We start from the raw sequence: 26,678 nt of genomic DNA on the forward strand, positions 1-26,678 counted from the left end.
TCAGCAGTAAATGAGGTGCCCCAAAGTTCAACAGGCTTTACCCCATTTGAATTATTATGTGGTACACATACCTGAAACTTGTTGGACATAGCAATTGAGACTTGTGAGAGGAGAAGAAAACATCATTTAAATATACAGTATAGAGTCGATTATCCAAACTAATTGGGACCTAGGGTAGTTTGGATAACCAAACATAGATTGAACCGATAAAAAATCTTCTAAAATCTTGTTTTTTCTTCACGCAGAAAATATACTTTGCATCCATTCCGCAATTCCAGTAGACAATAAAGAATATTTTTCACACATGAGTGGGGTACAAGCTCAAAAAACACGTACAAGTGAATATTTAAAATGCTTACATATTCAGACTTTATAATTTTTCCTTCCCAAAAACTTTGGATGAGTGTATTCGGATAATTGACATTTTGGTTAATTGATGTTCAGCTAGTTAAGTCTCTACACATTTGCAAGATGAGTGAAACAATCATTTCCAACACTTAAAGAGTGTATTCAAATGGTACAAGAGCTCCAGCACAGGGTCTATGATAATATCGGAGGACAGAAGGACGTTACAACGGATGGCTAATATTTATGTTAGTTTCCTCTGCTGAAAATAAATTCCTAGACTGACTGCAAGCTCCTTTTGAGGTAGAAGAGGTAATGATCTAAGGACACTACAAGTAAGATAAACCGTATTAAAAAATCAGATCATAATCATCAAATAAATTTGTTAAAACCATGAAGGGAAGCTGAAGCGTATATAGTCAGTCAGTGAGCTAACATAGGGATCATAATTATGTCATCAGGGAATATTAAGTTTTTCTGTTCTTATAGATGAAACTAGGTCTAAATCTCAAAACAAAATGTGAAAGAGTTCTTCACGAAAAATAAAGATTTTTTTTTTTGAGTTTAAATGATTGTTTGTGATTAAATAAAGTACCTTATTGGAACTGTGCCAGGAGAAGGTAAACTCAAAACCATATAGAGTACCAGAGAAAAGCAATACGTTAAATAGTTACTGAGGAATCTCAGAATGACTGAAGTAGTGTGATTGTGTTGGTCCCTAAGATGGACAGCTACATGAGAGTCTATAATGATAATCCAAAAAAATGAATGGGATAGCAGATCTGGCACTTAACCAATGTCCAGGAAGGATTGGTTTGTATAGAGGCTAGGTAAAGCAAGGTTCTTGACCTACTGGTCAAGTGATTCTGGTAGATTCTCCTCACCTCTAAACAAAAGAAGACAACAATCTCTATCCTGAGGGTGTTTTTAACTTTTTTTTTTAATCCTTTGAGCTTCATTGTGCTCTAGCATTTTTAAAAGGTTCATGGTTAAAGTTCTGAAACCTCACACTAAGTACTCAGTTGCATATCTTGAATATATGATTGGTTACAGAGACTATTCAGTTACATTTAGATAATGCACTAACTGTGTTGGACTCTTGAGATAGGCAGGACTTACTGTTAATACTGCCAAAAGTAATCTATGTATTACAAAAGTCAAATAGTTATATGTGCTTAGGAAAGGAGTAGCTGGAACCCAAACAAGGAAAATTAAAGTTTTCAAGAATTGAGCTATAACAACTACCAAAGATTAAGTGATAGCATGCTTATAGCTAGGAGGATACTACAGAAAATGTGTATGTATCTTTACGGTCTGACAGACTTTACAAAACATAAAACACATCCCATAAAGATAAAATAGACAACAGTTGCAGATGAAGCACTTAACTAGCTGAAAATTAATTTGCGTTCAGAGCAAGCCCTACTTGTCTCTGACTTTGAAAAGCTCTTTATGGTAAATACACTTGCATCTGAATTACAGTTGTACTATCTCAAAAAGTAGGTGCTAAGGACTATGGTTTGCTATCTCAGCAGGAATTTAAGTAAAGTTACAATGATATGCTCTGCTATTATGTGGATTTTAATTTACTTACAATATTATTGCTGACCGACTGCACAACTGTACAGTGTTTTCATAAGCACAGGGATATCAGCACCCAATTATATAGGTGGGCAGTGGTACTACAACTATTTGATTTTGCAATAATGTATATGCTTTCCAAGCATCAACATAAAATTTATCATAATGCATTCCATTCAGTATAGAACTGTGGACCCTGTGCTAGGGGTGGGTGGGTTATTGTAGCATAGCTTCTATTTCAGAGATCAGAAACACTGATTTGATGTGGTGTATATTCTACATGTTATGGCAAAAAGCTGATAGTTGCTCATAGAAACAGGGAAAAACTGTAGTAAACCTGTAAAGTGAAACATCTGGTTAAATGCTGCTTAAAATGCAGGACCTATAATGCGCAAAGGCAGAGAGATCTGTTTTTGCTAGAGAGCAATTTTTATGTTAAGAGTGGAGAATCATGGGAAACCTTGAATGGAAAAAGTTGTGGCGTACAAAGATCCTGCCTATGGATATATTCCAGGAATGTCATGATATTAACTACGGATACTTAAGGAGAAATGAACTCTATATATGGGTGCACTGTGAGATGCAAGGAATCCTAACCAAAATAAGAGCACCAAGGCTCTAGGTTGTCAGAAACTGTTATATTTCATTGACAGACTTTAAGCAAGTAGATATTACATTTTGTCAGAATATGCTGACTTTATTTATGTTGTAAGTGAACTCCAGATATTATTTTCAACATTCTAAATAAATTGCACATGCATCAAAGTGGCGGTCTCCAGTTGGTGCTATAAACGACATCATATTAAGACATTTTGCAGCTGGTGATTCACCCAAACTAATATGAAGAAAGTGTTCTAACAATGCAAATTATGGACAATAATGCACTACTGATCAAAAATATGTCTGGTCACAGTAGCGCTAGCAGATACTACTGCAGTCCACAGCCGATAATGGAGTGGTAGATTTAAGGTTGTTTTGGTCAGCAAAGACTTAAAGTAAGGATATAAATGATGCAAATTATAGCTACATTTTTATATTAGCAGCATTTCAGTGAGCATATTGTTTTCTTTGAGAAAGACGTGTTTTCATCCTTTTGTAATGTAAATTTTGTGTTTTACTCAAAGAAATTCTGGCAGGGAACTTCAGAGATGTATAATTGCAATCAGTAATTACTCCTTCATGTTGTACATTTCAAAATAATCAGCAAATGCATCTCATAGCTAACAACATAATCAAGAGACATATAATTATATGAAAAATATGTCCTCATAAAAACAGAAAACAGAGGGTACAGCATCAACTTTCTTCCAAGGTGAAAAGATCACTTATATAATTATCCTAAGGAAGAGTAGATTGCAATCCTCACAATTTTTTATTTATCATATCAGTTGTTTTTTTTTTCATATTTTGACCTCTCCCTGTTTCCTGTATATATCCTTCATCATGGAATTAATCAAATTCACTAAAATTTTCTAAGTTTAGCAACAGTAAATGATATATAATTTTGTGGTATATCAGTCAATTAACATATAGGTTTAAATCAGTCATACAAAATGATAAATGTAAAGGCAGGAAAAAATATGTTGTTACATTAGAGGCTCCGCATATTCGATTTATCATTTAATAATGCAGTTAATAAGAAAGCAGAAATGGTTGTTTGATCTGTAAAGCGTAACGCCCAGCTGCCATCATTATCTTAATTCATGGATCACCACGATCACACTACACTTTCTGGAAAATGATAAGATTCCGCAGCACATTTTTGTTGTCAGAAAGGTGCTGAACAGCCATTTGATAAGCACCTCTATGCATTGTTAAGATCATATTTAATACTAGAGATGAACAGGGGATAGTATCATCTGGCAAAGAACAGCAGCAGAAGGTGAAACAGGTATTAAAAGCTGTTAGAACTTCTCTCTGCCACCGCTATAAACAAAAAGGTGTCAGAATGAAGTGTCTGACAGCTCTTAATGGGACACTGCATTTTTTCCTGCCTTCCCATTGACAGTGCTAAAATGTTTCAAAGGCTTTGAAAGCTGTTAAAACACTTTGTGTTCCTATACTTTTTTGCTTTGTTTTATTTCACTGTAAATGGAAATACATGGAGAAGTTAAGAGTTCCATATACTACAAAGAATCACAATGAGGTCTCATTGATCATAACCCTAATTGCAGGTTCTCATCTTGGATGCCAAAAGGCACATGGTTCAAACACATAGTAAGTCCATTATAATCAGAGACCTGATCATATTATTATATTATTGTCATAATCATTACCATCAATCATTATTGTTGTTATGTTACTTCGGCTTCAAGTATATTGCAAATCTGTATTTATAATGTTTCTCCTATGGAATTAAACAATCACTCATCATCATCAGATGAAGCCAGCTGTAGAAAAACAAGCAAGAAAGTTGGAGATGGTTTTGGTGAGGCGACCAGCTAGCAAACATGTAGGGGCAATCTTTGAAAGCTCCTAGATACCCACACTTTATTTGGTATAATAATCACTAATTGTTGTAGTCATAGAGCCTTTTGTTAATAAGGATGAGAAGGTCTCACCCAAGTATGCTCCTTTGAGTGAGTTACCTGAAAGGGAAATGATGATACATGTTTTAAAAATGATGGAAACAGTCTGTCTTGAGAAGCTAGGTCTACAGAGTTGGCTGGGTAATTGCCAGGAAGCATTAGCTTGATTTAGATCTCAAATCACCTGTGTGGTAAAATCAAGGTGCAGCTCAGTTCTGTTCAAGAACAGCTTACCCAAGTTAAAGTATTAACTACAGAACTGCTAACTATGCAGGACAAGCTGAAAGACCGTGAAAACAGACAGCATAGGGGAAACCTGCATATCGCTGGGATCCCAGAATCAAAAGTGGATGCAGATTTACAAAAATGGTTTCACAATAAATTTCTTCCTGTGAATAACGCACTTAGGTGGACTAGGAGATTGATCAGGTATGTCAAGTAGGTAGGAATATGCATTCATTTTTGAAATGAGAACAAACTTAGACAGGTAGTACGGTGGCTACACTCTTATGCTGCCAAATAGTCACTGTTAAATCACAGTTGTCTTCTACATGACATTAAAGTGGATGGCTTTGTTGCTGAAGTTTACTAAGACTATTCAAAGTCCTCATTGTTGAAGTGGGTGGCATATTCTGAATCTGAAGAGAATCTGAGACAATGGGAGTCATTTCATGGAAGGCTTATCCTGCAGCCCTGGTGTTGACCATCAATGGCCAGAGGAAGAAGATGAGGAGATATCAATCACCAAGAGGAGCATAGGGCTTTTGTCACTCTTTAGAGGCCCCCTTGAGACTACAAGAGACACTCAGTGTGCTTCTAGAGGGATGGAAGGAGGATCTGTTGACAGAATGGAGCTCATGGATTGGTCCAGCCATCGGTGTAAACAGAGTGATGAGGGGGTGCTTGGTCAACTGTCACCATACACAGAGAAAAAGTGTAAGGAGTTAACCAAGGGAAATGATTTAATCCTAACAGAGACTAGCCTAGAAGAAGTTACCAGAGGTCAGACACATTGGTCCCTCTACCATCTAAGGCTGTGATGGTTTGGGAAAGATAGATAATTTGTACCATTCTAAAGAGAGAGGGAGAGACATCACACCATGGAAAAAAGATCTCCAAGACAATGGGCAGATGTTTTAACTTCGGGGGGGGGGGGGCACTGATGAAGGGATTGCTGATTATGCTGATTGCAATGTACAAGGGAAGCCTGGAAGATTTGACTAGAACAGTAAATGCGTATAAATTGTCTGGCCACTCCATCTGCTAGGAAAAGCTTTTTAAATATGTGGCCTTGCCTAAACAAATCCCAGAAAATGGCAAACCAATGAGTATTTTAGAACTGGCCAAACTATCTTCCATTGAACTCTAACAGGGAACATTTGAAAGATTTATATATCTATGAATCTATATATCTTTCTCTTTCTGTGTGTGTGTGTGTGTGTGTGTGTGTGTGTGTGTGTGTGTGTGTGTGTGTGTACATATATATATATATATATATATATATATATATATATATATATATATATATATCTATATATATATATATATATATATATATATATATACACACACACACACACATATATCTATGGGATCCATACTTATGCATGAACGGCAATTTCACCGAAATTGAAACTGCTGATCATACATTTGCGAAAGTGCTTTTCACTGAAAAAGCACTTTCGCGAAAGTATGAAAAAAAGTAGGGGAAATCAGCAGGGAATGGCTGTTGCTGAGATCGAAGTACAGTGGGGATAAGGGAATATTCCCTTTTCCCTACTGTAGTGCGATCCCAGAGTAAGAGTATAAAAGTGTGTGGGGGGTATGGGGGTGCAGAGGGGCTTGCCCTCCTGTGTAAATGTTAGTTATGTGTTTTTCATTTTTTATTTTTTTTTGTTTATGTTAAGGACTTTAGCGAAAGTGCTTTTTCTTTTAAAAGCACTTTCGCTAAAGTGTGTTCGGTAGATGTGGATTCGGACTATTGAACTTTCGTTCAATAGTACGAGATCCATATATATATATATATATATATATATATATATATATATATATATATATACAGACATGTGGATTTATTTAAGTCAGATGACGTCACACCAGATGTGATAAAGCTGCTGGGTGAGATGGGGAGAAATGGCTCCAGGGTGTTACGCATAACAGTGTGGAGAGAAAGTAGAATTCCAGATGACTGGCAAATAAGCATACTCATGCCAGTGTACAAGAAAAAAGGGGACATCCACAACTGTGGGCAGTACAGCGGTTTCAAACTACTGTCACATTGCATGAAAGTTCTGGAGAGACTGATTGATAAACAAACCCCGGGATTCATGAAGCTCGGCGCAAGGCCGGCGTAAGGCCTGCGCCGGCGGTGCATGGAATATCCGGCGCAGTAGCGCCATATACATATTAATGAGAGTGCACCGGAATCACAGACACGTGCGTAGTGTACGTGAGCGAGCCCAGGTAGGATCCGTCTGGGCGTGTCTAAGCCGGCATGAGGTGAGCAACCTAATGTGCTGACAGCCACGGTCCGCCCACAATAGTAATGGCAGCAGCCAGGTCCCGTGCAGAATGAAACGCCGCGTACAGTGCGCAACATAGTCCCGTTCCAAATTAGGGGAGAAGCAAATAGAAGCCACGAAGGCATAAGTGTACCCGTCCAAGGAGCAAAGGATACGCATAAGACCGCCTTCGTCCCGCAATGCACTGTCAGTGTTTACACTCAGAGAAGGTGTACAGCCGCATGTCAGCGCGCCGCACCGACATAGGAGCAGCGACTAAGGTCACCACCTGTCCCACTTTGGTTGGGGCAGTCTCTCCATGGACAGTTGTGTCCCGAAAAAGCGTATTAGAAATGGCTGATGTGCTACGATTGTAGGACACAATGATATCCGTATGTAATGTAATGGTAGCATGAATTGGTTATTTCTGTAACAGAAATACCGAAATGACACAATAAACAGAATAAGCAAGGAAATTGCCACAATAATAAGCAAATTATTTAGGCAAACAAGTGAATTTCTATGCTATATAGTGACCGTTTGTATGTGTCGGCCTGTAAAGGCAGATGTGAGTCCCGAAATATCCCAGATCGGAAAATGGAAAAGGTGGAAACCCCAGCAGCGACATGGGCATGGTCACCAGGGTTACCTGCTGTCCCAAAGTGCCATGGACAGTCCCTGATTGGACAGTCGTGTCCCTGCAACAATCGTAAAAATGGAAAATGACCTGCGATCCCCTGCCACGCAAATTCCGCAATATACATGTAAATAGTAGCATAAAACATATACATTACGGTATGGAACACAGACATGGCATAAGAAAATAAATAAGGAACCCAAGCGCTTACAGAATAGGCTCATAGTATGGCAAACAAGTGAAGTTCTGTCTACTGCACTAGCCCTGGGTATGTGTAGTCCTGCAAATTTCGAAGTGTCCACATAACATGCCCCACTATGGGCATTGGAAAAGGTGCCAACCATAATGGTCACAAGCAGTAGTGACAGTACATAGCCGGGTAGCTGTGCCGACATAACAACAGTAAGGAAGCAAGATACCCCAAACACAGGCAAACATGTGCATAGCAACATATCCCAGACCCAGCAACATCTCTGTTGCATACACTGGATGGTGTATGATGAAGTGTAATATCCAGAAGCAGAACCCATGCATTCGGATGTACTACACAATAGCCTCATTGTACATGTCAGTCACACCCATGTATACCCCTGCACCCAAACCTGCTAGCATCCGTGTGCAGCTATACAACCACACACAATGTGCATACCTGAACTGTGGTAAGATGTTTGTGTTAGGCAATGCCACAGCGGGCAAATCATTACCCACATGTCAGCAACCCACCGCAGGTACAGATATGTAAATGGCTGCATGTGAATGTGTCAGCAGAATGTGTACATCCGGCATGTAGTATGTACCCGTCCAAACCATCTAGGTTTGCATACGACACGGTGCACATAAGTGTACACATGTGGACAAGTCGGCTCGTTGGACCACCGCATCGGCGATTATCTTTGCAGTGAAGTCGATCACATATAAGCGGAACAGGTGCCTAACACACAGGACATCCTAACAGGGTGCTACAGGCAAAGAAGGAAACTGGGACATCGCATGTGGAGAAAAGCGTGGCTGGACGGACAAATACACACGGTCAAGGTAAAGGATGGAACAACATGCATATGGCTGGATGGATGTTGTTCGTAAAATATATAGAAACACATATGAAGTTCCAGTTTACACTCGAAATACTATATAATGTATTGAATTGTACCGTACAATATGGCAGCAGAACTAAGCCTGCATGTAATTGGTGAAGCTAAGCTGTACTGTGATGGAATTCTGAACCTGGCAGTAAGCAGGACAGCAGGCTCATGTCTGTCATCATTAATTATTTGCTGGGTTACAGAACAATAAATGTATGTACATGCATAACAGCACTCCTTCCCCAGAGGAGGATGGCCTTGTGAGCTCAATGGAAGATAGCAGTACAACTCCCTACCAGACAGACAAAGCAGCGTATTAAGAAATTAACTGTCCACTGTATCGTAACAGTCTAGGGTCCTTGAAACAGCTACAATCACAAAAGGATACTGTAATGTACAAGGTGCCTTGCAAGGCTGTGTTATTCCCATGAGAAAACAATTTAAAAGCACGAGCCCAGCACCCACGTATGTATAGACTATTGCGGACCATAGTGATGGAAATGCCCTGTGACCGACCACGTCAGTAAGGTGGGCAAAAGCTGATTGTAAACACTATATAAAGAAACTGCTTACTGTATAGAGTCAGACAAAACTCTCATACTTGGACTGTACATTATTTAGCCTGCCTGTGTACACTACTAAAACTGTCCGAAACCGAGCCTCCTGTGTTATCGGCTGTCACTTAGAAAAGCCTACTGATAACTACAGTCTGGTTGTAACAACTTATTTCACATCGTGATCCTTGTAATCGAATTCCCTTGGTAAGCTACAGGTCAGAGTGCATGGCTGGTTAGACATGTGCGCTGGAGAATATGCATAAATGGTTCTTCTTGAATGAAAAGACCTCCGACTGAATTGTTGTGTGTAAAGAGGCTGTTTACTGTCTGATCTGTGGCTGAAAAGCGGAAAACTGGATCCCAAGAAGAAAACGTGCAGCCTTAAACAGGAGGCCCAGGTAAGGAGTGTCTGCCTTTTGTGTCTATTGTAGATCAGGGACCAGACTACATTGTGTTTCTGTTAACAGTAGTGATATCGGGTCGAAGACCTACCCACATACTGTTAAATCTGAACATAGGTCAGGGAACACACAGCAGAGTAAATAGTGAATGTAGACACTACAGTGGATACAGGGAAGGAGACACACGTGTTATGACAGAAGAGTACGTAGCAGTCGTGTAGAGGATATGGGAGATTATTGAAGCAACAGATCATGTGATCCGCGTTTGACGGGTGGCGTGAAGAATATGCAATCGCAGAGAGCACATAATGTGAGTTACGCAGCAAAATGGGGTAATAAATATGACATTGATGGTATATTAGGCAACATACCGTTACTGAAACATTGTAATCGCTGAAAATTTGATGCATATGTTCCAAGGTAAACACCTGTTCCACCCTGAGAGGGATATGCCCTCTCTGGCCAGCCGTGTCCTGTAAATAAACCGAACACATGTCAAATGTCCTGATATCTCAGGACAAACATTTCCCAGATATATATCAAAATGGTAGCATAAAAGAGTAAATTTGTATGTGGAACAGCAAAATATAATAATAAACAGAATAAGCAACTGAAATGCTACAACAATTGGTCGCTCACCTGGCAAAACGTGAATACCTGTCCTATGTACTGGCCGTGGGCATGCATTTTCCAGGCAAATTACACGTTCCGAACACTAATGTCCCACATTGTGCATTGGAAAAGGTGGCAGCCCTAAGATGTGCAGGCGACAAAACAGCGACAATTGGGTATCCGTCATGCACATCGGTGGACTGAGGTAGTGTAACGAAGGGAATAGAACACTACAAATGGCTAAGCATCATACGTACACAGAGAAGATCATAATACAGTAGTACCGATCGCCCCCCCCCACAACACCCTACCACCGCAGATACCACATGCAGGATATTAAGCGGGAGGGCAGGCTAGTCCCCACACGTTATCCTGTGGCAACAGAGGTAGCATAACGAACAAATGTAATAGAAGCTATCGAAACCACATCCCGAACACGTAACATACCTAGGGACACCGGTAAGAACACAGTACTACAACAGAGTGAGGATATCTGTCAATTAATTGAAGTACCGAACCATCAGGCAGGACAGGAAGGCCAGGACCCAACCCCGGTGGCGTAAAGCCCGGGGACACCAGAAGATATCTGCAAAGTCATAGAGAATTCCCCATCCACAAAGTAATCGCTATTCACCATGCAATACCCCTGTATCTCCTGACCGGAAACCAAAAGGGGAATGGCGGATGGTACAGTATGTATAAGCTGTAAATCATGTAAGAATACTTAGGGTAGCGTTGGTGCCAGACCCACACACTATATTCAATGCAATGAACATGCCACAGAAGTATCTTACCGTGGTACATATAAGCTATGCTTACTTTGCAATACCTATACATCCACATAGTCCGTATTGCTTTGCTTGTACAGTCAGGGTGACAGATACAGCCATACCCGGCTATCGCGGGGCTACTGTGAAAGTACAGCGATATTCTCACAGGGGATGGCTAGCTACATTCTGGTGTCAACTCCACCGGGGCCAGTCAAGCTCCACTTTAATTGGATGATATTCTGCTTGCGGCCCCTACCCAGCAGCAATTTTAGGAAGATACAATAGCATTATTGAGATAATCAGCAGAACAGGGACATAAAGTAAGCAAGCATAAATTGCAACTACAGAGAATACAGGTCAATTACCTGGCATATCTGGTATCCAAGTAGGGTAGAACATCACATGGCGATAGGAAGGTAGCAATATAATAACCACCCAAGCCAACTAACAAGAAGGGAATGATGTCGTGTCTGGGCCGACTAACACATGTTAAATCTGGATACCAAACAATGCTGTGCAATCCGCTGTATTGTTTGCCTTAACCTTTAATACACCTATGGCAGCACAACACATAGTACACGGATTACGGTAGCAGAAACAGCGTTATGCAGACTAGAGCGATTGATAGCCTCAACAGCTGTAGTAGGTCTCGTGAATAATCATAACACATGTTGTCAGACCGTAGATTGTAACCGGATATATATCACGGCAGTCTTGATGCAACAACAGGGAAGTAAGCAACGCTAAATAGCTGACTACTCATTGCAGTTGGACACTGTGGCATGGTCAGTGCCACATTGTGTACTGAGCAGTTGTTGTAGCACCCATGGCAGTACAGGCCCGGCCGTAATGTTACTAGACCACCCTCTCACTGTGAGAATGTGTCATGCAGTTGCGATCAATCTGCTGCAAGAGAAGATAGAATTCCTGACTCGTGCTACACATTTGTCATGTCTGACCATACCACTGAGTCAACCTCACATGGTGATTGAGCGTTGTACAACATGAAACCTATCAGCGTCACGTCTGACACCTGTGTATGGCACACCACACAGTTGCCTATACGAAATGGATTAAATAACTACACACAGACATGATAACACTGATATACCCTTAGATGATGCAGAGGTGACAGTTAATGTGTACGGATCATGTAGACAGAGCCCTACAGGATCGAATGAAGTAGTTTATGCAGTAGTTATTGATAATGACACTGTAGGCGGCCAAACCCTGCAGCATAACGTGTCTGCTCAAGCAGCAGAATAGATAGCTTTAACACGTGCCTGTACTGTAGCGGAAAAATGATGTGTGGACATATGTGGATAGTCAGTCTGTTGTCTGTGCAGTGCATGTTTATGAGCAGCAGTGGAAGAATAGGGGAATGATAACATCCACCGGTAAACCGATTAATCATGCGCATACGAACCTGAATGCATTAGACTACATGCAGTTACCCACTGAAGTAGGTAATTGTAAATGTGCAGGGCATAGAAAGCAACAGGATAACAGTAGGAAAGGTGAGGCATGAGCTCATGCACCTGCAAAACAAGCAGCGTCACAGTTGGAAAGTGTCTGTGTGAATGAGGAATGACAAACCTCAGACTGTTTAGATGTAGAAACTGTACAAACAATGCAAACAGCAACTACGAAAGCAGAAAAGCCGACGTGGTTATGGCGAGGAGCAATCCTTGAACACGGACTGCACATATCCACAGTGATAAAGCCAATATTAACGTCTAAGATATTCAGATATGCGGCTTTGTGGAGCCACGGGTAGAGACATGTCTCAACAGGGGGGATGGTACATTTGGTTAACAGAATACCCCTAACATACGGAATGACGAACCACATACAAACCTCATGAGCAGCGTGTCACGTTTGCCGTAGATATCATGCACAGGGAGTATTTAAACCGAAGGGAGTGAGTTTACCTACACCACCCTAACCGTTCTGTACTATTTGTATGGAATTCATACATTTGCATAAATGTGAAGGGAACAAATACTGTTCAGCGATTACACATATATATAATCAAAATGGGTAGAAGCATTCCCAACCAGTAATCCGGATGCAGCAGCAGTGGCAAAGGTGCCAGTAAAATTAAGTATCCCTAGATCTGGCATGCTGTAAAGAAGCTACAGTGACAGTAGAACACATGTAGTTAACCAGACAATCACGCTACCTGGGGAATTACTTCGTATTACCATGAATGTCAATTGCATGTACAACCCACACTCAGCACGACTGCTGCTGCCGTAGAATGGGATCCTGAGAAATAAGTAGAGGAGTTTGGTGGGTGACATCCAGACGAGTTACATCAGCTGTCTACCTCTAGCATTGCTGAGCATGACAACAGTTCCAAATGTAAAGTGCTGCACCCACTTCGAAGTAGTATGTGGAATGGCATATCATGTGCCAGAGTGGAAAGCTGTCATGCCTGCAGAGCCGGAGGTCGATGACTCAGTAGTAGGTGACATGAGAGGATTGTTAACTAGTAACACTGTTCTTCAGTTAAAGTCTGTTACAGATAAGAGCAAGCGAAGTCGGAAGCATAGCTGACACCAGTATCCTGTGTGTATGTCACTGTTATCCAAAGTACAGTATTGCCAAGTGGACAGTGCTAATGTCTGTACCGGTTACTGTTGGCAGCGCCTACCGCAGTAAAGTTTGCAGAGAGGTCGTCCTGGGTCCACCTCACATTTCTCAAACTGGTAAAGGATATCAAGTCTGATTGACATCTTGTAGCTGATATACCAAAGAGCCGAATCACACGGCGAAGACTATATAACAATACAAAGCAACCCCAAAGACATTTATGTTTGCTGTCCTAATGATTATACACCTATTAACCATGTTTGTGTTTACGTCACAATTTCTGGGACCTTACCTGCATATAACTACACGGATACAAATACTGATACGTGATCAACTGGTCACAGAGTGTCTTCCACACTTCAACAGATACCTAGGCATGATGCGTGTGCATATAGAGACTAGGAACACTTTAAATTGCTGTGTTTGTACTGCCATACCTACATCATATGGAGGACTTCCGATGCATGTTGTCCCCTTGGGGATAGATTGAGACTTGTGAATATCTACACTTTGATACAGGTTCTGTGAGATCACAGGACAACGTGGCAATGTACTTACCTGTTACACAAAAAGGAATTGTATGTTATCATAAACATGGTACAGTTTCAGTTGGTGGGAGTATTTGTAACATAACTGTGTCTTACGAATGTCATATAACAGCCAAAGATCACAGTACAACTTGTAGCACCATTCCTAATTCGTATTGAAACATCATGAGAACAATGTTGAAGGATGTGCAGAAACATCCTGAATTGTATAAACATTCCTCTGTTAGAGACAGGAATTTGTTACATGCAGAGGTAACCCGCATCAGTAATAAAGTAGAATATAGTTATGTTGTTTGTGGGAAATAAGCATAGCAATGGTTACCTGGGAATTGGTCCGGCAGTTGTTATTTGGGTTATCTGGCTCCAGTCACATGACATACTGTACAATTGCCTGTGGGTGCGAAGCGAACTATAACACATATAGCTCGAAGAACTGGGAACACAGTCGAGAAACCTACTAATCCAGTGGGTGAAATGGAAGCTGTTCTGACATGTCAGTCCTCTGCAAGAGATAAAGGAATACCGATTCATATGGACTTCAGTGACAGTGTCACAACCTGGGCTGGAACACCCCCAGCTTCTGGAGTAGTGAAATCAATCAGGGAACAGAGGAAGTTATCAAAAACTGTTGGAGGAAGGATGAATGTGAGTACCGCTCCTGAACATGTGACTGATGAACTGGATGCAATGAGAACTGTTGTGTCACAAAATGTAATAGTGCGACTGCACCGTGGCGCTGAGAATTGGTGCGTGGCGCTTACTGAAGAAGATCGCTGTGTCCAACTACCACATGAAGAGACCAAAAGCAACGCCCACCTACAGGTAATATAGCAGGTGTCATCCATGGCGGAACCAGGCCCAAACCCACTGCCGAACCATTTCCACAAACCATTGGGTGGATGGGGTCAGTCATACTGAATATCATGATTGCCATTTGTGTTGTTCTGCTCATATTGGGAGCATGTGTCTAGTGCGGGATACTGTGCATGTAAGTATTAGTCAGGGACTCTGGCAACATACCTGTACCCGACACTATGTATCAAGACCTGTAGTGGTATTTGTCAATAGAAAATGCAATCCTACTTGCAATGTACATCAAATTACTTGCCTAGTTAAACGTTCCACAGAGGAAGGCGCCAGGGAATGAAATAATGTTGTATATGTCTCTGGATAGAGTAGAAGCAATCAAAGGAGGGAGAATGTTAGCAAAATACATATTTAAACATAATATGACGTGCAACTTTAGAAGCTAATAGTGTATAATGCATATTATTCTACCTGACAATATAGCAGTACAGCTTCTCATGCATGTAATTGCTTGTAGTGTAGCTGCAGTGTGATTGAACCCTAACCCTAGCAGTAACCAGTGCAGCAGGTGTATGTCAGTCAGCATTAGTCATCTGCTCGGTTACAGAATAATACATGTATGTACAGGTATATCTGTCATCCTTCTACTGAGGAGGATAGGCTTTTGAGCTGTAACACAGAGTACAGCTGCTCAGCAGAGAGACACAGGAACCTAGTAGGACACGGGTGAGGACTGAATATGAACAGTGTTGGAACCGTGTCAGAGCAGAACTTACCAAAGTACAGTCTAACTGAATATGTGGCTCGCAAGGTTGGGCTATCCCTGTGGGAAAACATGTAATAAGTATTACCTGAGCACTGTTGTAGGAATACAATGTTCTGTACTCTAGCAATGTAAATGCCTTGTGACTGACAACATCATTAATGTGTGTAAAAGATGATAGTATACAGAATGCTCATACAGATGTAACATGTATAGAGTTGAACAGATGTCTAAACTTTGACTGCATACTCCTTTGCCTCCTGCTGCACAGTAATAAAATGTTATTAATCCCAGCTTCCTGTGTCAATAAGTGTCATGTTGAAAATACGAATGAGTGTTACAGTTTGATTTAAAATACTTAATTGACAGATGTTTACGTTCTAGCATTGGAATAGGTCAAGACAAACATCACAATGTCCATGTGTACCACATACACACAGCCAGTAACACGCAGTAGTAGTGCATGAAGGCATACGACTGTGGGAATAGTACAGGACATATGGCACGTGCCAAGTGCAGATGCATGACACAAACACCAGGATGGGTGTCCCTGCAAAGAGGAACATGTGCCAACTACACCTCCCACAGATGTACTGGCAATAAAAACACATGGCAAACACACAGACACACTACCGTCCAACACATGACTGCACCGGAGCCTGGTCAAACACCAACATGAAGCATGCACAAACAGGGACATGAGTAATGTTTGCCTTAACACCCCCATAGGCCAAAGAAGAATAGAATGGACATATGCATGTAATGCTGTGAAGGTTGTGTGGTAGTCCTCAGTATCACAGTGTTAGGGACACAGATACACTGTCATCAACTGTGGCGTATGTGCAACGTACACAGCATACCTGCATGTAATACAGAGGACAATCATGTGCCACAGAAATATACAGTGGCGAAAGACTATAGTGGATAGACAATTGTACATGTGACAAACTATGAATATAGGTTCACCGTCCATAGGTACAGGGTAGGCCATCGTCCCAGGCCCAGCCATAATACTACACCATAGTTAGGATGACTTTGCCAACCTTCTGTGCTTCAGATGAAATACCCATGATATTGCTGTATCTCCGTCAAGCAGTGATAATGATGTAATCCCTGGCCTATACCTGCAATTCTCCATCCAATGGACAACATAGCTGCGAACAAGGCTAGGAAGGATGTCTGTCTCACATGTACTGTGATGTAGATCCACAGCATAATGATTGTCTGGGTGATATATGTGTCACCCAAACACATCCATGAATGACCGTGACAGGGTAAATGTCACCTGCCCTAGTGATTCTGAGGGATGCGGATACAGTAGGTGAAGCATACACATGACATATGGGTTGACATGGCCTTGTATGTCAGGCACAGGTCAACACCAAACAGCAGGTATGTGGCGTGATGTGGCAGGGGTCCTACATGTGGGGCAGCATTACACAAAATGGTGTCATCCGGCATCTGTACAACGATCAACCTATGTGGGCTTCCCAGCTGCTGTAGGTGTATGGTCAGATACAGTCTGAATGGGGCAATGTAGTAGATCATAGGTGTAACACATAATGGGTACAAGGGAACAATGACCTAGCCTGATGTAGATGTGAATCCCTGCACCAACAGGTGGGCAATGTAGAAGACCCACACAACCACGATAGCAGGGTGTGTGTGGAATGAATGGTGACCGTCCAACACTGTCCCCTGATTCCTGGTAATCACCCCTGTGCTGAGTGGACAGCCACCTATATGCTGGACAGGGGTGACCTAGTACTTCTCCACAGGTATGATGTTGCATGGCGTTGCATTTAGCTGTGGGACATGTCCCTGACAGCAGATATGCATACCTGGGAGGCCCCTTGAAGGATATCTGTGTCAGATGTCTGTCCCACTATGGCACCTGTTTTGCAGTTATCTACAAACACTGTTGCCCATAGCACCCCTGTGTGTGCCTGTACCGTGAAGATGTAGGTGTATGACAGGAGTGCACACATGGAAGGGCCCCATGGGACACCACTTCTGACAGGCAGTAGGTCTGATATGCTGCCAGCAACTATGACCGTGTGGGTTGTGTCACATAGACAGTTTACAACACATTCTGTGATGTGCGTGTTCACATCCCAGCCAATGGGTTTATCAGCGATACCTGAGGGGTAATGTGATGAAGGGCTTTGCCAGGTCGAGGTAGGCTGTATGGACGCAACACCCCATCAGTGGCATGGCGACTGTCCTGAAAATGTCAACCATGCTTTAAAGGCATGAACCGCCCCTGAACAAGACAAACCGTGTGTGAGGCAAAGTAAGTATGTCCCCTATGCAGTCATGTACGAGCCACAGTATGATCCCTCCCCATGTCTTTGCAGATAGGTCTCCTCAGGGTAATGGGACAGTAATAACCAGCCTCAGTGGAGGTATTGGCCTCCTGACGTGGGACTACAGTTGCCATGTGACACAACCTGGGTACCCTACCTGAGGTGAGGCTACAAAGAAATAGCTGTCCTAACTGTGGGTCCAATTCATAACCGAGATAGTGGAGTACACAGCGGGGTCACCAGCTGGTCTCATCGATGCTATGTCCACTACCTTGGAGAGAGCATGTCCCACCTGTGTGTCACAGAACATTTGGTGACCACAAACCAGTGGTACACACATCTCCTCATGTGTGGGGGAGGGTGTGGAGATGTCCTCACTGGACTTGTCAGCCTGTATGTTGGCAATGTGTGTATGTTGAGTAAACCCCACCTCTATGTGAACCCAGTCAGAGCATATGTGGGACTGAGCTCCCAGGTGTCCAGCATAGCAACTGAAGGTGGTATGATTGTTAGCCAGGTCCATGTAGGTATATCTGTGGAATGTGCCCTGGACTATTTCATGACAGTGTGTAGGTCTACACATATGATGACCAAGGGTGTCACACCTCACAGCGTGTCTGCTCCACCTTGTAGTAGCCACCTCCTCGTGTTGTACATTTTGTGTATGGCTGGGGTACACCACACTGGATGCATGGCATTGGTACAGTGAACCACAGTTGGGTAAGTGAATGACTGGCTCATGCAGTCCTGTAGGTACTGGTAGATGGCAAATGTGATTGATGCAGTGGCTGCCGTACCATCGACCACTGGCTCAGGGTCATTAAAGGAGACCACAGTACTGCGCCGTATTGTGTAGTCTGCCTCTGAGCAAGCAATGTGTATGGTAACTGGCAACACTCACAGCAACGGATGCCAAAAGCAGAAGCCAATGTCCAAATAACATAGATCAACTTCTGCATGACAATATGTGTTATCATACATGTATTGACATGTGTCTGCCAATTACATTTGGAAATGGCGGTAAGACTGGCCTAAAGTTCCCATGATGTACACAGTCTGGGGTGTTGTTCCGACAATAAAGTGGCAATACCTCCCAATCGTGACCTCTGGGTATGGTATGAAAGTGGTTGTTAACTTGCAACATTGGATGTATAGCATTGGTTTCTGGTGTCGGAAGACATGGTTCCTGTAGCACAACACAGTATGGGTAGTCAAGCACACATACACGATTGCTGAACACACAGCATCAGTGAAACCCACTGCTCACAAGGACACAGTCCGACAAGCTCTACACTTTACATATGCACAGTGGTGTCCATTGTAGGACCAAGGAAATTGTGGAAAGAATCGAATTATGTCTTATTTCAATGCGTACCTGAAATCATTGTCGTCACAGGTACACATATGCACATAGCGTGTTTAATGTTGCTGATAGCTGTCCATGTCATGCAGCACAGATGCACAGAAATACCCAGGGTACTGGGTCCATAGAACTGCGTCCACATCACAGTTCCGCACACATGGCGGATGTGTAATGGGTACTGTCAATTGTTGCAGTCAAGGGATACTGGGTATGTAGACTCTGTGCCCGGTGTTGTCTCGCAGGCAATCCTTTCTCCGCCCGTGGGAGGGATGTGTCGTAGCACCTGCCTTACTCTCCGCTAATAATGCAAACCATACTCCGGAGAATGCTAAATGGAGGTGTGGAATGTGTACAGCCCTATACTAGTGTCCAGTAGGCAATTGTCATGGATGGACACCCGTATGGCCAGGATGGCACCCACAACTGCAAACCTGGGTAAATGACATAGCCGTGGTAAGGCATAACACAGGAAATACACATAGGGACTACAGTTGACATTCCACATACAAAGCCGGACTGTCGTGCCAACACCGGCGTACACAGCACTCAGTCTGCCAGCAACAGACTGAGGAGCACCCGCTACCGTACAGCGGAACAGATGTGCGACCTGTGGAACACATACTAATGGCACACACACAGCGTCAAGTAGGATATGTAAACTATGGCATTCCCACCTATGAAGACAACATGGTTAAATGAATGCATAGGTAAGCAACATGTTCGGTGGTGTTATATTGGAAATATAGTGTCGGATATGTCCCATTGGGATGTCTGAGGTTTATATGAAGCAGTTGGTAACCAGCATCTTTGGATGTATGTCATTTGTTCACAGTACTAAATCAGCTGGTTATGTAGCACCATGTGGAATGGGTAGTCAAACAGACATCGCGATTGGGAACATACACCAGCAGTGAAAAGCACTGGGCAGGTGGACACAGTCCAGCAACATCTAACTTGACATATGCACATCGGTGTCCATTGTAGGACCCAAAAATTCTGTTCAGAGAATGCCTGCTAGCTTCCTGCATTACTCATGTGACCTAATTGTCGTCACCACGTCACAGGTACACATAGGCACGCATAGCGTGTTCAATGTTGATGATAGCTGTCCATGAACTGCAGCACACATGCACAGAAATACCCAGGGTATCGGGTCCATTCAGCTGCGTCCACATCACACTGCAGCACACATGAAGGATGTGTAATGGGTACTGTCCACTGTTGCAGTCAAGGGAGTCTGGGTATGTAGAATCTGGCCTCGGTGTTGTTTCGCAGGCAATCCTTTGTCCTGCCCCGTGGGAGGGGCGTGTGCGTAACACATCGTCACTCTCCGCTAATAATGCACACCATACTCCGGGGAATGCAAAATGCAGGTGTGAAATGTGTACAGCCCTATACCAGTGTATAGTAGGCAATTCACATGGATGGACAAGCGTATGACTAAGATGGCACACATAACTGCAAACCAGGTGGAATTACACTGCCGTAGTAAGGCATTACACAAGTCATACACATAGGGACTACAGTTGACATTCCCCATACAACAAACACAGACAACCAGCCGATGAAGTCCAAAGCAAAGCCGAGGTACTGTAGGGACCGTCAGTGACCAACCAGAGCACACCAAGAATTAAAGGCAGTCACCATAGTCTATTGGAGCCCGCCGTCTGCTTCATAAGCAGACTTATTCAGACTACATACAATGCAGTCCAACCTACTACATTTACAAGCATTAATTGGTTGGTACATTAGATGTGCTAGGTACTAATTACATGCCTTAAAGGCAGACAAGCGAACAAACCTTACTTGGGTTACACATCCCACACAGTGAGGACATCAGACATTGCTTGAAAGGTACAGTCTTCATCGGAAAATAGAAATATATGTACATATATGAAACATGAACCAACATAAAATGTTTTCCAAATGTCTGACTGTGTAAGATACATATATATGTCCTACGGATTGTGCCAATATATTAACAGAACTGCAGACACCTAGTAATATAAATGAACCATAATATATACACATAAACCGTATGATTATGACTACTGTAAAATAGACCAACGAAATGTAAAGATTCACAATGTGCTAATGTAACATTCATTTAGAAGGTTACTTAAATAAATCAATTCAGACATCCATGTGTAAATACTAACACAAGGCCAGCGAGGTGCTTGCCCTCACATGTACTGGGATGTCGTTCCACAGCATAGTGAGTGTCTGGGTGATGAATCCGTCCCAACAACACGTTCGATTAATGACAGTGTCAAGGTGTCCGTCAGCTGCCCGTGTGGTTCTGAGGGATCTAACTTATTTCTGTGAAGCATAGTCATCAGATCTGGGTTCGACTTAGCCGTGCATGCCAGGCACGGGTCACCTCTGGGCAAGTGGTATGCAACTGTATACAGCTGGAATTCTTTCAGTCGGTCAGTATAACACATATACCTGAGACCCTGCATCCGTTTGTCGAAGAACTGTTGGTGCCTTTCCAGCTGCTGCAGGTGTTGGGTCAGATACATTCTGAGCGGGGCATTGTACCCAATCATAGGTCTATTGGTGATGAGTACACGGGGACAATGACCTCCTCTGATCTAGATGTGAATCCCTTCATGATGTTGTGGGCAATGTGGAAGGTCTACCTAACTATGTTAGCAACATGTGTGTCTAACGAGCGGTTAACAACAACACGTGTCCCCAGATCACTGGTAACCCCTCCGTGCTCAGTGGATTGCCAGCTACATGGTAGCTCGGGGAAACCTTGTTGTTGCCGAAGGGTATGCCTATGCATTTCCTGGCATTTAGCTGTAGGACATGTCTCTGGTACCACTTATCCACATCTGTGAGGCACTCCTGAAGGATATCTGTGTCAGATGTGTGTCTGACTTTGGCATCCGGTTTGCAGTCGTCTGCAAACATTGTCACCATAACCCCCTGTGTATGCGTGTACATTGGAAGCGTAGATGCTGGAAATAGTGGACCCAGGACTGAGCCCCATGGGACACCACCTGTGACTGGCTGTGAGTATGACATGGCGCCAGCAACTATGGCCATGTGTGTTCTGTGACTTAGCCCGTTTGCAACCCATATGGCGATGTATGGATTTACATTCAAGATGGCGGGTTTATCAAGTATACCGAGGGGGTATTGTGTCGAAGGCCTCTGCGGGTTGAGGTAGGCTGTATGGACTGCTTTACCCTCAGCAATGGCCTTGGTGACTGATTCTACAAAGTGAAACACGTGTAAAGGGCATGATCTGACTATGACCAAGCTAAACTGGGTTGTATCCAAAGTATGCGGGTCCCCTATGTCTTTATCTATGTGTCCCATTATGATCCATCTCCATGGCTTTGCAGATAAGGCTTGTCAAACTAATGGTATGGTAATAACCAGGGTCAGTGGAGGCACCATCTATGTGGAGTGTGACTACAGTCGCCCTGTGCTACTACTCAGATACGTATCCTGAGGTGAGGCTAGGATTAAACAGCTGTCCTAAGTGTGGGTTAAATTCCCCATAGAGTTCCTGGAGTACACAGCTGGGACACCATGTGGACCCATGGATGCTGTGTTGACTGCCTTGGGGCTGGATGTGGGTAATGCTGGACATACCCACGGCAGACGTGGCACGTTCGAGTCCGATGCCCAAGGGACCACACACATAGCCGGCCTTAGGCATAGGCCAAGTAGGTAGCCGTCTAGGGTGTTGCTCTACTCGGGGCACCTTTCCAGACTCTATTTGGTGTAGGTAGACCAGGAGGGTAGCGGGTGATGTATCGGTGGCAACTTCTGCCTAGGTCACCACTTACCCTAAGGCCACTCTTCCGTGGGTAATACAGCAGTACCCACACCCAGGCGGGTCATCGCTAGGGTCATTGCTAGTATGGCACATCATCTATGTAAGGAAGGAAACCATATATCCCCAGACATAATGGCACAGCATAATGCCTGTTCGCGGCCAAAGGCAGACATACGTCGCCCGCGGCGGTGCGGACGTACTGCGCGAGATGTCCGTTAACAATGCCGACAATGTGTCGCTTTGTGAAACAAACTCCACAGAGACATTCAATAATAGACAGCGACGGACAACCCGATGTCCTCGTGTCTGAGCTATTCAACCTGTTACGCCATGTTACATGTGTGTAGCACAGCGGAACCGGGCCAAACAAAGCACCGGACATGTCTGTGGCTCAGTGAAAGTCGTCACGCAATGTTAAACCCTTGTAATATTGCGACACAGGCCATACATACGGAGGGTTAGTAATGGAAATTGGTTAGTTCGATCAGACCGTGTGCAATTAGTATACCGAGATCTACAGCGGATACACCGCCAATCGGCGCACGGTTCACGACTAATTGGGGGCCGTGACATGGTACCATGGACACGGACAAAACGTGCCCATGTGACTCATCTAACATTCGTACAGGGTCAGGGCAGTCCCGTACAGTGGGCGGCCAAGACCAAACCCAAAGCACCACAGCAACACCCTGACAATCGAAGGCCTGTATGCATATGGGATATAAGCAGCTGTCATCTGAACAGCCCTGTGGTGACGACATATGCATCCTGGGCCATGGCGAGGGGGAATTAGGAATGTTCAACATGCAGTACCGCACCTTTCCCAGCAGGAGAATGGATGCCTGTGACGTGCGTGTGTGCGGGGGGGGTATGTAAATGTACATAGGTACCAAGGGTATGCATATTAATGACAACGAACAGCTAACGTGCACTGGTCACAGTAGCGTCAAGCGTGACTGCAGTCACGTTGGAATTATGACTATAGAACATATAGATGTGCGTGTGCGTAAAGCGTCCATGCTGCAAAGACTGTTACATATATAAAGCTGTAAGTGCTTTCTGCACCGTCCGTCAACGGATCAGACATATGTTGCGGAATAGTCACAAGTAGCATAAAACACGTAACCACACAGACACTGTAAACATATATAAGCGGACTACGGATATGCATGTGCGCGTCGCGTAACCCACAATCCGGACATGCGGTGCGTGTGCGTGTGTGATCCAGTGGAACCAGGGAAGGTTACGGATGTCTCCTCCACACGTTTACATTCATAATTGTCAAATATATGCTTAAATAGTACTTATTGATTCCATGCTTTGTTATCGTAATGCTACTATTATACACATCGATATACAATAACCTGATCAACACACTACATTCTAAGGTGCACTCTCAGCAATTATCAACTATGTGTCCGGATACTGATTGTATTTACCAATATTGTATATATATTAACACATTGTTGCCGTATTATTGTTTCCATGAAGTAAGGCATGCAACACTGATATGTATATGTCACGTTATAATCAAGACTTGGAGCACTGTCCACCTAACTATGAGCAGGTTTATTGATTATTTCGCTTTAAACCGACTCTGAAGGAAGTGTATTAGGGGCGGCTATGTCATGAAATCCGTTACTCGGCGGTGCCCCATGTTAGTAGTTGAGAGAGCTCAGTATCCTTTCACTGTGGAGTCTATCGTATTTGACAGTGTCTGTTTCTGCCGATATATGTTCCATAATGTCGTTTATGAAGATGGGCAGGACGCAAGGTTTGCTGTATTTCCGCATACTGGCACGTGGATATAGATAGGCCATGTCATACAAACGATGGGTAGTCAAGCAGACATCCACGACTGGGGAACATACAGCGGCAGTCAATACCACTGGCCAGATGGGGACAGTCAAACACGTTCTACACTTTACAAATGCACATCGGTGTCCATTGTAGGACTCCAAAAATTACGATGTCTGCTCCGTTATCCACTGGGATCAGCCAATCAGAGTACTAACGGTGACTACGGCACAGCTAGACATATGCACCACCAGCGTGTTTAAGGTTGATGATACCTGCCCATGACATGCAGGACATATGAACAGAGGTCCCCAGACTGCCGTGTCCATACATGTGCGTCCATATCCCAGTTCCGCACACATGAAGGATGTGTCATGCGTACCGTGGGGGGTTGCAGCCATGGTATCCTGGGTATGCAAAATGGGGCTCGGTGTTGTTTGGCAGATAATCCGTTGTCCGCCCGTGGGAGGGCTGCGGTACAGGGCGTGCCTTAGTCCCCAGTAAGGATGCAAAGCATCCATAGGGTAATACTAAAGGCATGTGTGAAATGTGTTCAGCCCTACATCAGTGTCAGTAGGCATTTCCCAAGGATGGACAAGCGTCACGGACAAGATGGCACCCATAATAGCAAACCTGGTGGAATCACACAGCCGTAGTAGGGCATGACACAGGACATAAAGATGGAAACAGCAGTAGATACACCCCGTAGACATCCATCCTGCCATGCGAATCCCAGCGTACACAGCAGCGAAGGTGCTATCAAGTATGTGGGGATCACCGCTTCCACTCTGCGGAACATACCTGCGACCTGTGGAACACATATTAATGGCACACCAACAACGTCAACTAGGAAGGTCATACTATCGCTAAAATATGGCGTTCACACACATAACCGACATACTGTCATGAATAAATAGGTTCTACATGTACCGGCTGTGTTATACTGACAATACAGTGGCGGATAGTTCACAATGGTACCTGTGAGGATTATCTAAAGCAGTTGCCAACCTGCAGGACTACAGTAACACCCTATGGGTAAATTGTGGAAGGACACGGGTTACGTAGCACTACATAATATGGGTAGGCGGACAGACATCCGGGAATGGGGAACATACGGCGGCAGTCAAACCCACTGGCAGAATGGACACAGTCCAACATGTCCTAAACTTTACATATGCACATCGGTGTCCATTGCAGGACCCAAAAATTACTCCTTAAGTGAGTGTGAGCAACATAGTGTGAACCGGAAGAGGTGACAGCCGTGACTACGGCACAGGTAGATATATGCACCACAAGTGTCTTCAAGGGTGATGACAGCCGTCCATGAAATGCAGGACATATGAATAGGACTCCCCAGGCTGCTGCATCCATACACGTACGTTCACATCCCATTTCCGCACACATGAAGGGTGTGCAAGGGGTACTGTCGAGGGTTGCAGACATGGGATCGTGGGTATGCAAATATGGGTGTCGGTGTGGATTGGCAGATGATTCATCGTCCCGGCCCCGTGTGCGGGACCTGGCCATGGCATATGCGTTACCCCGCAATACTAATACCGAACCACCCCCGGGAATGGAGAATGCAACTGTGAAATGTTGACAGCCCGATACTAGTGTCAGTAGGCAGTTCCATGGATGGACAAGCGTCACGGCCAAGATGGCACCCATAGCTGCAAACCTGGGGAATCC

The 26,678-nt window shown here is 43.7% G+C and overlaps 1 long non-coding RNA gene across 1 annotated transcript in view; it reads right to left on the reverse strand.

Annotated features, from left to right (window-relative positions):
* Window positions 1–26,678, reverse strand: part of LOC122815872 — a 755,742-nt gene that overhangs the window by 59,784 nt on the left and 669,280 nt on the right. The window lies entirely within an intron of this gene.

Source organism: Protopterus annectens, chromosome 11.part0 (genome assembly GCF_019279795.1).
Source record: "Protopterus annectens isolate FY-2018-M chromosome 11.part0, PAN1.0, whole genome shotgun sequence".
Taxonomy (NCBI): domain Eukaryota; kingdom Metazoa; phylum Chordata; order Ceratodontiformes; family Protopteridae; genus Protopterus; species Protopterus annectens.